The sequence below is a fragment of the Loxodonta africana genome, chromosome 7, assembly GCF_030014295.1.
Source record: "Loxodonta africana isolate mLoxAfr1 chromosome 7, mLoxAfr1.hap2, whole genome shotgun sequence".
NCBI lineage: Eukaryota > Metazoa > Chordata > Mammalia > Proboscidea > Elephantidae > Loxodonta > Loxodonta africana.
In genome coordinates, this window is record NC_087348.1 from 23,324,773 (window position 1) to 23,337,290 (window position 12,518).

The 12,518-nt window shown below is 37.8% G+C and overlaps 1 pseudogene; it reads right to left on the reverse strand.

Annotated features, from left to right (window-relative positions):
* Positions 1-9,398: 9,398 nt before the first annotated feature.
* On the reverse strand, positions 9,399-10,443 carry LOC100675153 (olfactory receptor 5W2-like; annotated as a pseudogene).
* Between the last annotated feature and the right edge of the window lie 2,075 nt (positions 10,444-12,518).

Genomic DNA, 12,518 nt, shown 5'->3' on the forward strand with positions numbered 1-12,518 from the left:
ATAGCTGTATGCAGTTTCTGGGCATTAATTTTCATTGTTGTATGGTATTCCATTGTATGAATGTATTATTTATTTGTTTATTCTAATGTTGATAGGGAGTGGAGTTGTTTTCTCTTTTGCTATTACCAATAATATCACTGTGAACTTTCTTGTGCATGTCTTTTTGTGCAGATATATACTAATCTCTCTTTGGTAGTAAACTAAGAATTGGAAAATGATATATGCCCTCAGGTGTAGTAGGTACTGCCAAACTGTTTTCCTAGTTAGTAGACATCTCACCAAAGTATGAAACACCTTGTTGATCAGCACTCTCACCAATCCTTAATTTTTTTTTAAACCATCACCCAATTGTATAGTGTAAACGAACTGTCCAGGAGTCCCAAACGGTCCTGTGTTATACTGTGTTATAAAGACATTCCCCAAATATAAATGGCTTAATATAACAAATTCTGGAAAGGGCACATAAACCAGAGACTCCATCAGCCTGAGACTGAAAGAACGAGATGGTGCCTAGCTAACACTGATGACTGTCCCAACAGGGAACACGACAGAGAATCCCTGATGGTGCATGAGAACAGTGGGATGCAGACCTCAGATTCTTATAATAAGACCAGACTAAATCGTCTGACTGAGAGTGAGGGACCCCAGAAGTCGTTGTCCCCAGACCCTCTGTTAGCCCAGGACTGGAACCATTCCCAAAGCCAACCCTTTGGACAGGAATTGGACTAGAGTATAAAACAGAAAATGATACTGGTGAGGAGTGACCTTCTTGGCTCAAGTAGATGCATGAGATTATGTGGGCAGCTTCTGACTGGAGGCAAGACGAGAAGGCAAAGAGGGCCAGAAGCTGGTTGTATGCACACAGGGAATACAGGTTGGAGAGGAAAAGGGGGCTGTCACATTAGGGGAAGAGCAGCTAGGATTATATAGCAAGGTGTTTATAAGTTTTTGTATGAGAGACTGACTTGAATTGTAGACTTTCACTTAAAACACAATAAATAAAAATAATAATAATAATAATAATAATAATAATAACAACGTCTATCCTCTAGTTAAAAGTCCAGAGAGGGTCGGCAGTGGGCTCTGCTCATTGTAGTCATTCAGAGACCCAGGTAGATTTGGGGTCTTTCTCTACATGTGGATCCACAATGTCTGTGGCCTGAAGAAGGAAACTTTTAAAGGCTCTTGCACTGGCAAGTAAATCTCTGGCTCTGGAAGACTGTTCACCTTCCAACTGGTCTAATATCTGCATCTAACCACTGGGATCCAGGAGGTTCATTCAGTTTCTGATGTGCCAGGAGAAGAGGAGGACCAGTCACCAGCAAGCACAGATCCTGTGCACACCCTTAGGGATAAGCAGAAAGTTGAATGAAAAGCAGATGATTGAAACATTTTTTAAATCTTTAACTGAATAACAAAAACGTGGCACTCAAATCACTTAATTGGCTGGGTTTTCATTAAAATGCTAATCTAAGATTAACATTTAAGATAAAAAATGCACCAAATTCCATGAGTTAAAAGTTTTACACACAGTATTATCTGCCCCAGTCTCCATATTCACCAGCACCAGTTGCTGTCCAGTCAACTACAACTCACGGTGACCCCATGTGTATCAGAGTAGAACTACTCCACACGGGTTTCTTTCTTTTCTTTCTTAAATTGTGCTTTAAGTGAACCTTTACAGAGCAAATTAGATTTTCGTTCAATGATTTATACACAAATTGTTTTGAGACATTTGTTGTAATCCCCACGATGTGTCAACGCTCTCCCCTACCACTCCCCAGTTCTCCATTTCCATTCATCCATTTCCTGTCCCTTCTTGCCTTCTCATCATTGCTTTTGGGCAGGTGCTGCCCTGTGGTCTCATATACATGTTGAACTAAGAAACATGTTCCTCATGTGTGCTACTGTTTGTTTTATAACAAAAAATCAAACCAAATCCATTGCTGTTGAGCTGATTCTGACACATAAAGGTTAGCTGAAGGGTGAACTTCTGTAAGCATCAGATCTGAGTTATGAGGGTGTCTGGGAGCCACAGTCTTTCTTGGGGGCTCTTCCGGTCTCCATAAGACCAGTAAGTCTGATCATAATTTTTTGTGTGAATTTGAATTTTGTTTCTCCTGGTCTGCCTGGGACCCTCTGTTGTGAACCCTGTAAGAGCAGTTGGTGATGGTAACCAGGCACCATCTAGTTCTTCTGGGCTCAGGCTGATAGAACTTGTGGTATTCATGATTCATTAGCCCTTTGGACTAGTGTTTCCCCTGTATCTTTGGTTTTCTTCATCTCCTTTGGTCCAAAAGTGATAGGACCAGTAGATATATCTTAGACGGCCTCTGGCAAGCTTTTAAGACCAGATGCTACTCACTGTATTTGGATGTAGAACATTGTCTTTATGAACTTTCTTATGCCAATTGACTTAATGGCCCCCACCACCATGATCCCCAGCCCTCCGCCCCAGTAACTCAGTCCGTCAGGGTATTTGGATGTGTCTATGAAGCTTCTATGACTTTGCCTTGGTCAGGTTGTGCTGACTTCCTCTATATTGTGAACTTCTTTCCCTTCACCACAGTCAACACTTATCTATTATCTAATTAATGGTTTCCTTTCCTCGACCCTTCCCTCCTTTGTAATCATCAAAGATTTTTTCTTTCGGTGTGTAAACTTTTTCTTGAGCTTTTCTAATAGTGATGTCGTACAGTATTTATTTTTTCGTGATTCACTTATTTCACTCAGCATAATGCTTTCCAGATTTATCCATGTTATGAGATATTTCACATATTCATCATTGTTCTTTATCATTGCATAGTATTCCATTGTGTGCATGTACCATAATTTATCTGTTCATCTATTGATGGACAACTAGGTTGTTTCCATTTTTCCTATTGTGATTAATGCTGCAGTGAACATGGGTGTGCACATGTCTATTTGTGTGATGGCTCTTATTTCTCTAGGATATATTCCTAGAAATGGGATGGCTGGATCATATGATATTTCTATTTCTAGCTTTTAAGGAAGTGCCATATTGTTTTCCATAGTGGTTGGATCATTTTACTTTCTCACTAGCAGTGAATAAGAGTTCCAATCTCCCCATAACCTCTCCAACACTTGTTATTTTCTTTTTTTTTGTGATTAATGCCAGTAATTTCGGGGTGAAATGGTATCTCAATGGAGTTTTGACTTGCACTTTTCTAATGGCTATTGACCTCAATCATTTCCTCATGTGTCTGTTAGCAATTGGAATGTCTTCTTTGTTGAAGTGTTTTTCATATCATTTTATAATTGGATTACTTGGCTTTTTGTTGTTGAAGTGTTGCAGTATCTTGTTGATTTTAGAGATTACACCCTTATGGAATATGTCCAATTTTTTTTTTTTCTCAGTCAATAGATTCTCTTTTTACTCTTTTGGTGAAACCTTTTGATGAGCCTAAGTGTTCAATTTTTAGAAGCTCCCAGTTATCTAGTTTATCTTCTAGTGCTTGTGCATTTTTAGTTATGGTTTCTACCCTATTTATGGCATATATTGGGGCCCCTAGCATTGTCCCTATTTTTTATTCCATCATCTTTATGGTTTTAGGTTTTATATTTAGGTCTTGATCCATTTTGAGTTAGTTTTTGTGTATAATGTGATATATGGGTCCTGTTTCAATTTTATGGATGAACGTCCAATTGTTTGCCAGCACCATTTGTTAATGAGTTGTCTTTTCCCCATTTAATGGACTTTGGGATAACTATAAAGAAAAAACAAACCTTTTGCCATTGAGTCAACTCATAGAGACCCTATAGGACAGAGTAGAACTGCACCATACAGTTTCCAAGGAGTGCCTGGTGAATTCAAACTGCCGACCTTTGGTTAGCAGCCATAGCACTTTACCACTATGCCTGGGCTTTCAACTCTTTGCATTGGTCTATGTGTCTGTCATTGCACCACTATCAGGCTGTTTTGGCAGCAGTGACTGTATGGTAGGTTCTGACATCAGGTAGTGTGCAGCCTCCTACTTTGTTCTTTTCCAGTAAAGCTTTGCTCTCTCAGGGCCTCTTTCCTTTCTATATAAAGTTAGTGATTAGTTTTTCCATCTCATTAAAAAATGCTGTTGGTATTTAGATTGGAAATGCATTACATCTGTAAATCACTTTGGACAGAATTGACATTTCCATAATGTTGACTCTTCCTATATATGAGCGTGGTATGTTATTTCATTTGTATAGGTCTTTTTGTTTGTTTGTTTGTTTTTGCTATAGTGTTTTTGTAGTTTTCTTTGTATAGTTCTTTTACATTCCTGGTCAGAATTATTCCTAAGTATTTTATTTTTGTGGGGCTATTACAAATTGTATTATTTTTCTTAACTTCTTTTTTAAAGTTCTCTTTGTTGGCGTGTAGGAATTTAAATGATTTTTGTGTACTAGTCTTGTATCCTGCTATTCTGCTGAATCTTTTTATTAGTTGCAGTAGTTTTCTTGTGGAATCTTTGGGGTTCTCTTTGTATAGGATCATATCATCTGCAAATATGGATAGTTTTACTTCTTCCTTTCCAATTTGGATGGCCTTTTATTATGATTTTTTTCCTTGCCTTAGTGCTCTAGCTAGGACTTCAGCACAATGTTATATAGGAAAAAACATAGGGAAGCCATCCAGGCCAGGCTTTTTTTGGAGGGGAGATTTTGTTTTGTTTTGTTCTTTTCATTACCTCTGAAATCTCTTGTTATATGTCCAGTTATACGTCTTGTTATATGTTTGTGTTAGTTTAGGTAGGTAGTGTGTTTTTAGAAATTTGTCCATTTCTTCTAGGTTCTCAAATTTGTTGGAGCATAGTTTTTTATAGTACTCTGTTATGATCCCTTTTATTTCAGCTAGGTCTGAAAACAAACAAATAAATTAATTAAATAACTGGCAGTGAGGTAGGGGCCAATGACAGGGGGTGGGGAGTACTCGAGGCCTGATTGGAAGGAGTATGTGATGTGCGGAGCTAGGTGGGAGGGAGAAAGAAAAGAATGAAGAGAGATAAACTAAAGAAAGAAAAAAGAAATGACAGTGTGGTGGGAAACAATGGGTAGTGATAGGGAGGCACTGAGGTTTCTCCTGGTAGGATGGGATGGAGGTGGCATATGGGGCTAGGTAGGAGGAAGAAAGAAACTGAAAAAAGAGAAATAGAGAAAAGGAAAAAAATGGTGACATGACAGGAGCTGATGGGTGGAGGTGGGGAAGACCTGGGGAGGCTATGTATTGGTGGCTGTCTAGCTGAGTAGTTCAGCACGGACCACTGAGAAGGTTCAGAGGTGATGCATGGGAAGAAAGGGAAAAAGAAGAAAAAAATTTACATATGATGCTGAAGGAACCATTCTTTGTTGGGGGGTGGAAGCTGAGTGGCAGTGGGCTGGTGTCTGTCTTGCTGGACAGTGAGGTGTGGCTTTTTGGGAAGGGGCAGAGATGGTACATAGGTCTAGGTAAGAAGGAGAGTGAAAAGGAAGAAAGAGAAAGAAAAAAGATGGCTCATTGGGAGATAACTGGTGGGAGTGGGGGCCTGAGGGCCAGTTGGAAAGGAGGAGTTTTGATGTGTGTAGCTAGGTGGAAGAAAGAAAAGAAAAAAAAGAAGAGAGAGCAAAAAAAGCAATAAAATAAAATAAAAATGGCAGCTTAGTGGAAGCCAGCACCTGGGGTCGGGACATACACGGGGAGGCCTGTGACAGTGGCTCTCTTAATGAGTGGTGAGGCACAGCCTGTGGAGAAGGGGTAGAGGCAGCACACAGGGCTAGATGGGAAGGAGAAAGAAAATAAAGGAATGGAAAGAGAGAGAAAAAGAAAAAAAGAATACAGCATGGAGCGAGCTGGTCAGTGAAGGTGTGGTAGAACTGGAGTGGCTGTAAGCTGGTGTCTGTCTTGCAGGGCAGTGCAACATGGCTCATTGGGAAGGGGCATAGGTGGCATATGGGGTTAGGTGGAGGGGAGAACGAAAAAGAAGAAAGAGAAACAGAGAGAAAAAAAACGGCACTGAGGGAGCCCGCTGGTAGGGTTGTGGCAGATCTAGGATGGGTACAAGCTGGTGTTTCTCGAGCTAAGCAGTGCAGCATGGCTTGTAAGGATGGGGTGAAAGCAGTACAGAGAGCTATATGGGAGAGAGAAAGAAAAGGAAGAAAAGGAAAGAGAAAAAAATGTGCCGAAGGAGCCAGCTGGTGTGGGTAGGAAAACCCAGGGGAGCAGGGAAGTGCTATCTCTCCGACTGGGTGATAGTGCCCTTTCGGGAAGCAGTGGAGGCAGTGGACAAGACAGAAGGATGAGGGGTGAGAAGCCATATTTCTTTGGCTACGTGGTGCTTTGTCTCCTGTTGGAAGGTTAGTGATTTTACAAATCAGTTTATTCCATTTAGACACTCTTTTCTTGAGCTTAAAATGCTTATGAATGAAGTTAAAATACTATTTTTATAATTAGGATTCATCATCATGTATCTCTTATACTTAGTTTTTCCTGTCTTTGCTGCAGAAGAACAGCGTGGTGCTTCTGTTTGTAGCACCATATTGGCGCCACCTCTGTCGTTCTAATTTTAGCCATTATGTAGAGTATGTCATTTTATTCATGATTTAGGAGATTTATACTCAATTTTATGAAGTGTCTATTAAAATAAAAATGCAGGTAAGAGAGCAGTTAGACAAGTCCATCTTAGTGGTACCGGGTATCATTCATCTCATGCTATCTTACTGTCATCATTGCCACTTCCATTTCAGGTAAAACTGGTCTAGAGTCATAACACAGTCCTTTGGATAAATATCATACCACCCATCTGTTATTTTATTTTATTTTTTCCTTTAAAATAAGTTTAGACAGCAATAGAATCATGTGTATATAGACACAGAACATGCCAGCTGGAAAGCACAAAAAGATTATCTAGTTAGGCCTCTCTATTCACAGGGAGGGAACTGAAGCTCAAAGAAAAAAGTGATTTGTTAAAGTCACACTTACTGTAAATTTAGAGTAGAGACTCAGGCCTATTTTTCCTTCTTGTTACTTCCCTAGTTCATAACACATTTGTAGAGTAGATTTAAAATGAGGTTAAAATTTGCTGCTTGTTAAGAAAGAATTCCACTGTTGAACTATTGAACATTATTACCTTTTTCAGTTTGTCAGATTTTGCTAGCTAGCTTATCAACAGTATGGAGCTACTTGTTGGTATTAACATATATGTACTCTACTCTGTGACCACTTTGTTATGCATGCCTTTAGGGATACCAGAGCCTGGGCTGAAAGAGATAACAAAAATAAAAAAAGAGAGAGGGGGGCTATAATATTAATTTATTATATACACAAACATTGAGAAATATCTTATTTTGATAATAATAGTTTCATGGTGGATATATGAGAAGTGTATGAGTTGGAGAGGCAGGAGTAAAGGGAAAGGAAGGTTTGAATTAGACAGAGTAGTATAAAGTATTTCAATGTTAGCTTTCCCTACAGAAGGCCAAGATAGAAGATTCTTACAGGTCATCAGTCTAAACCCCTAGATGAATCACGAATCTCTCAAGCAATGAGCCTAATGAAGGGTTATTCATCCTATACTTGCATGAATTTAGGCACAGGGGCCTTATACATTTTATACATCAGCTTATTCCACTTAGGCACTCTTCTCTTTTACTGAGCTTTGAATGCTTATGAATGAAGTTGAAATATCCTCTTTAGAATTAGAATTCATCATCATAATTACATCTGTTTATAGGGGCCGGTATGCAGATCAAATTTGCCTTAAATTCATAAAAATCACCATATGGGATAACTACGAGTTAGCTAGGTGGTATCTTTGTACCTTCTGAGATATGGGAACCCACTTAAAACCTTCTTTGCTTGAGGTTTAATATGATTCACATGCACTCCTGCCTTGCTGCTATTTAAGATAGCAACTAGTTCATTGGTAAAATTTCCAAAATAGCGTGGATTAATTGAGAAGAGATTATGTCCAAAATAAGCACTACCCATCCTAATTTTTTTTCTCTACTTTTATACTTACCCTACTGTGTCACAGGATCGCATAAAAACTGTCACCTTGGAGAGCAAAGGAATCACATTGTCCTTCTTGAGCTTTCCTGGAAATCTGAAATGCTTTCACTCAAAGGCGTTTTTCAGTGCAAACGAGATAGTCTTAGATACTGAATGTGATTCTGCTTGTATAATTGCTGCAAAATTTTAAGTGTCCTTGATTGTTGTGAAATCCTCCCAGCACATGCCCATATCCTTCTTCATGAAACAACCTCATGTTCTAAGGCTTTGCCATGAGAAAAATAGAGTAGATCCATATGAAGTTTTCAATTATCTTCTAAATGGTCTTTTATTTATTTTCCAAATAATAATTTGTATTTCTTTATACTTATGGTTACCATGATTTGGAGCTGACTTGACAGCTGACAAAAACAATAAAAGTTTCATTGCTTTTAGTATTTACCACCTATTTATGTAATTACTCATGAGACACAAAAACTATATTCAAGGCATATAATAGACCCTTAGGGATATTTCCTGTTTTGCCTTATAGGTAATGAACACTCAACAAAAATTAGGTGATTTCTTGTTTTATTTATATGTTTACTCAGATGTTATTTTAGTACTTGAGTAAAGGAGATACAATGTATGGTTCTTGACCTCAGAGTTTTCATAACCCCCAACTGGAGATAATGATTTGGAAAATAGAGTCATAGATTCAACAATATCCTGAGGCACATGGTGGTGTGTGAACCAAAGAAAGGGATATTTAATCAGGGGTTAGAGGATTCAAGAGGTAAGAAATGTTCCCTGAAGGAACTGACTGAGTTGAGAACAGCAGTACAAGGACATAACTTTCGCTCTCTGTAAGCTAGTTATGTTGACCTTCTTTAATTTCTGCAGAAATAGCACAATCTTGTTCACTTCAAGACCTGTCCAATTACTGGTTCAACTATTACTACCACTAGCATCTCAGTTAATGCCTACTCATTGTTCAGATACTAGACTAAATGCCTTTCAGTGGAGGACTTATTAACTATGTGCACCAGATTTGATTAATCTGCTTTATATTTGTAATGCCCAGTCTTTCCACTTCGTGGCATTATTGTTAATAAATAACTTAAATAATTTCAATGATTAAGTTATTTAATTAATGTTTATAATTTCTATTAGATACTTAGATTCATTGTTATAAAAATCTACTCAATTTACCATAAAATTCAAATCACATACATGTGTAATAAGCATTTAGCCAACATTTGATAAATTTTAGGAAAAGTAAATTAATGCATGACTAAAAGTTTAAATAAATAAAAACTTGACACACTAAGAAAAAATATGAAAGTTTTCCAAAAAGAAAGAATATATATACATATATATATATATCAACTCAAGGCACGTAATGGTACACTGGGTATCTGATGACTGTAGGGGGTATACATGTGGGTTACAATATAAATACTTATTAGAATATACCAAATTAGTTGAAACAAATTTGATTTCCACATATTATAGTGAAACACTGTGAGAAAATACATACATAATTTTTCAATAAAACCAATTTTTATTTTTAAGTTTCTTAAGAGCCTCTTTCACATCCTTGTTCCGTAGGCTGTAAATCAAAGGGTTTAACATGGGGATGACAAGGGTATAAAACAATGAGGTCATTTTGTCTTGCTCTAGAGAGTAGGCAGAACTTGGTCGGAAATACATGAAAAGTCCTGTTCCCTGGAAAATTGCAACAGCCGTTAAGTGGGAGGTGCAGGTGGAGAAAGCTTTGAACCTTCCCTCGGCAGAGCGGATCTTTACGACTGAGAGGATGATGTAACAGTAAGAGACAAGAACCCCTGAAATGGTACTCAGTTCAATGAAGCCAAAAACAGTGAATAATGCCAACTCATTGACCTGAATATCAGAACAGGAAAGGAGGAAAAGTGGAGGTAAATCACAGAAGAAATGATTAATTTCATTTGACCCACAGAAACGTAAGTGGAAAGTTAACGTGGTGTGTATCAAGGCATCCACCATGCTCACCAGGTAACCCCCAGCCATGAGCGCAGAGCACACCCTGCTGGACATGTCGACTCTATAGAGCAAGGGGTTGCTAATGGCCTTGTACCTATCAAAGGCCATCACTGCCAGCAGGAGACGCTCAGAATCTGCAAAGAAACAGAAAATGAAGAATGCAGAGCACAGCCATAGAAGGAAATTGATTTGTTTTTGGCTAAGAGGTCCACCAGCATCTTGGGTCCAACTGCTGTGGAATAACAGAGGTCACAGAAGGAGAGGTGGCTGTGGAAAAAGTATATTGGTATTTGAAGCTGGGAATCCATTCTAATTAAAATGATCATTCCAAGATTTGCCACAAGAATAATGAGATAAACCACCAGAAACATGGTGAATATGGTGGCTTTGATCTCAGGCTTATTAGTAATTCCCAGGAGGTGGAACTCAGTCAAGGAGGAGCAATTTTCTCCAGCCATTCTTTTTGTTCTTGTTCTAAATGGCTACAAAAGTGGTCAAGACAATGACAGATCAGGGTTCAGCTCTGCGGGACTCCCGCAAAGTATTGTCTTTAAGGCAGAACACTTTCCGTAAATTGTCTCCTTTATCCACAGAAACGAGCCCAGGTAAATGTCAGTATTAAAGAGGCACCGTTATGTTACCGAAAAAAAACTAAAATGTTTGAAACACAAAGCTCAGGAACTTTAATCCTAAATCTCTGTCATCCTTAACGTCTGTCATTTGTACTGTCTCCTCCTGTCTGTCTCACCTGAGACAGTGGGTTTGAATAAACCTAAAGCTCATCCAGATTCAAAACGGTGTTAAAATAATAACGATAATCCGGGGCGGGAAGACAGAGCCGGAAGACACGGGCCTGGGTTCCCGGTGGGTAAAGGGAAATCCTCCGCTGGACACGAAAAAACCGCCATCGTTGGATTCTTCCTGAAATATAACTGATTTTAAGAATTCAGCAACAATGAGCGATAAAAAAAAAATAAATTAACAAATGAAAATTATCATGTTACTGTTTGGTCTCTGAGATCTTGAGTTTTAAATGAACAGCTAAACAGGAAAGAAACACATTTTATTCACCTTTTCTGCCACACTTCACCTCTTCTTTTCCTACTGTCTGTAACCCCGTTATATTGCTGATCTGAGACCCAAAGATAAGTCTGTAGACAAACTGAAGAGAACCGATAAAAGTGGGGAAAACAGAATTTAATGCATATACTTGCATTTCTTTGGATTTTAAATTGAATATTCCAAAAAAGAAAAAGAAAATGGGGAGAAGAATAATAAATAATAGCTGTTTGAGAAATATAAAGGGCTCATTTTTTATGTGTGTGTGTGGATGTGTGTGTGAATATTTATGTTAAAATTTTTTTTTTTTATGTAAAAATTGAAATGTCAATTATGGTCTTTTTTTTCCTATACGTAGTTTTTATAGTATGTGATTCATATGAACTTGAATTTATACTTACTGGTATTTTTGATATGATATCTCAGTTATGGTTGGAATAACACTAGAACAAATCTAAAATTCATGTTTATAGTGATAGCACTTGAATAATAAAAAGTAATGTTTACTTATGAATTTTAGTTAAAATATAAATTAATGTAATATCTACCCAAACAAATGAAGTCAGTCAAATTCGCACAGCTTCAACCATAAACTATTATGGTTTTCTATAGTTTAGAGTTTATTTAACTGAATAAGTAGGTATAAAACGATTCATTTACAAATTCACCAATATTTGGTTCCAAAAAAAATATTTTTCTTCTTAGTCTTTTACTTTGGCAATTAAGAATCCTACCTGAGATGAGCATATTTTTCTTCTTCTGATTTTGGGTAGGTGAACACTAGGCAGGTCACATTTTATCTTTACTTAGTGACATTTGGGACTTAAATCTCTAAAGCCTCTGGCCTCAATTTTTTGTGTTGTACTGATTAATTAGTACAGAAGTCACTCCTGAGATTCACCCTTCAGCCAGAGATTAAAAAAATTAGACAGGCCCATAAAACAAACAATAATACTGGTAGTTCAATCATGTACGAGACTAAATGGGCACCCCAGCCGAGGGGCAAGGATGAGAAGACAGCAGAGAACAGGAAAGCTGAACACATGGAAATGGAGAACCCAATATTGAGAAGGGGAGAATGTTGTCAAGTTGGCAACCAATGTCACAAAACAGTGTGTTAATTATTTAATGAAAAACTAATTTGCTCAGTAAACCTTCATCTAAAGCACAATAAAAATAAATAAAAAGAAAAAGGAAACTTAGTTCTATTTTCTCTCCCACTCTATGTATATATATAGTAGTGAAATTGCATATAACAAAACATACAAAAAGTCAACAATTTCCACACGTTCAAATAATGAAATTAATTACATTTTTCCAGTTGCGCAAATATTGTCACTATCCTTTTCCAAATCATTCCACCACCATTAACATAAACTCAATGCCCCCTGTCCTGGACTGAATCGTGTTGCCCAAAAACATTCCTCAACTTTGCAAGCCCCTGATTCCCAGTATGGTGTGGTTGTCCACCATT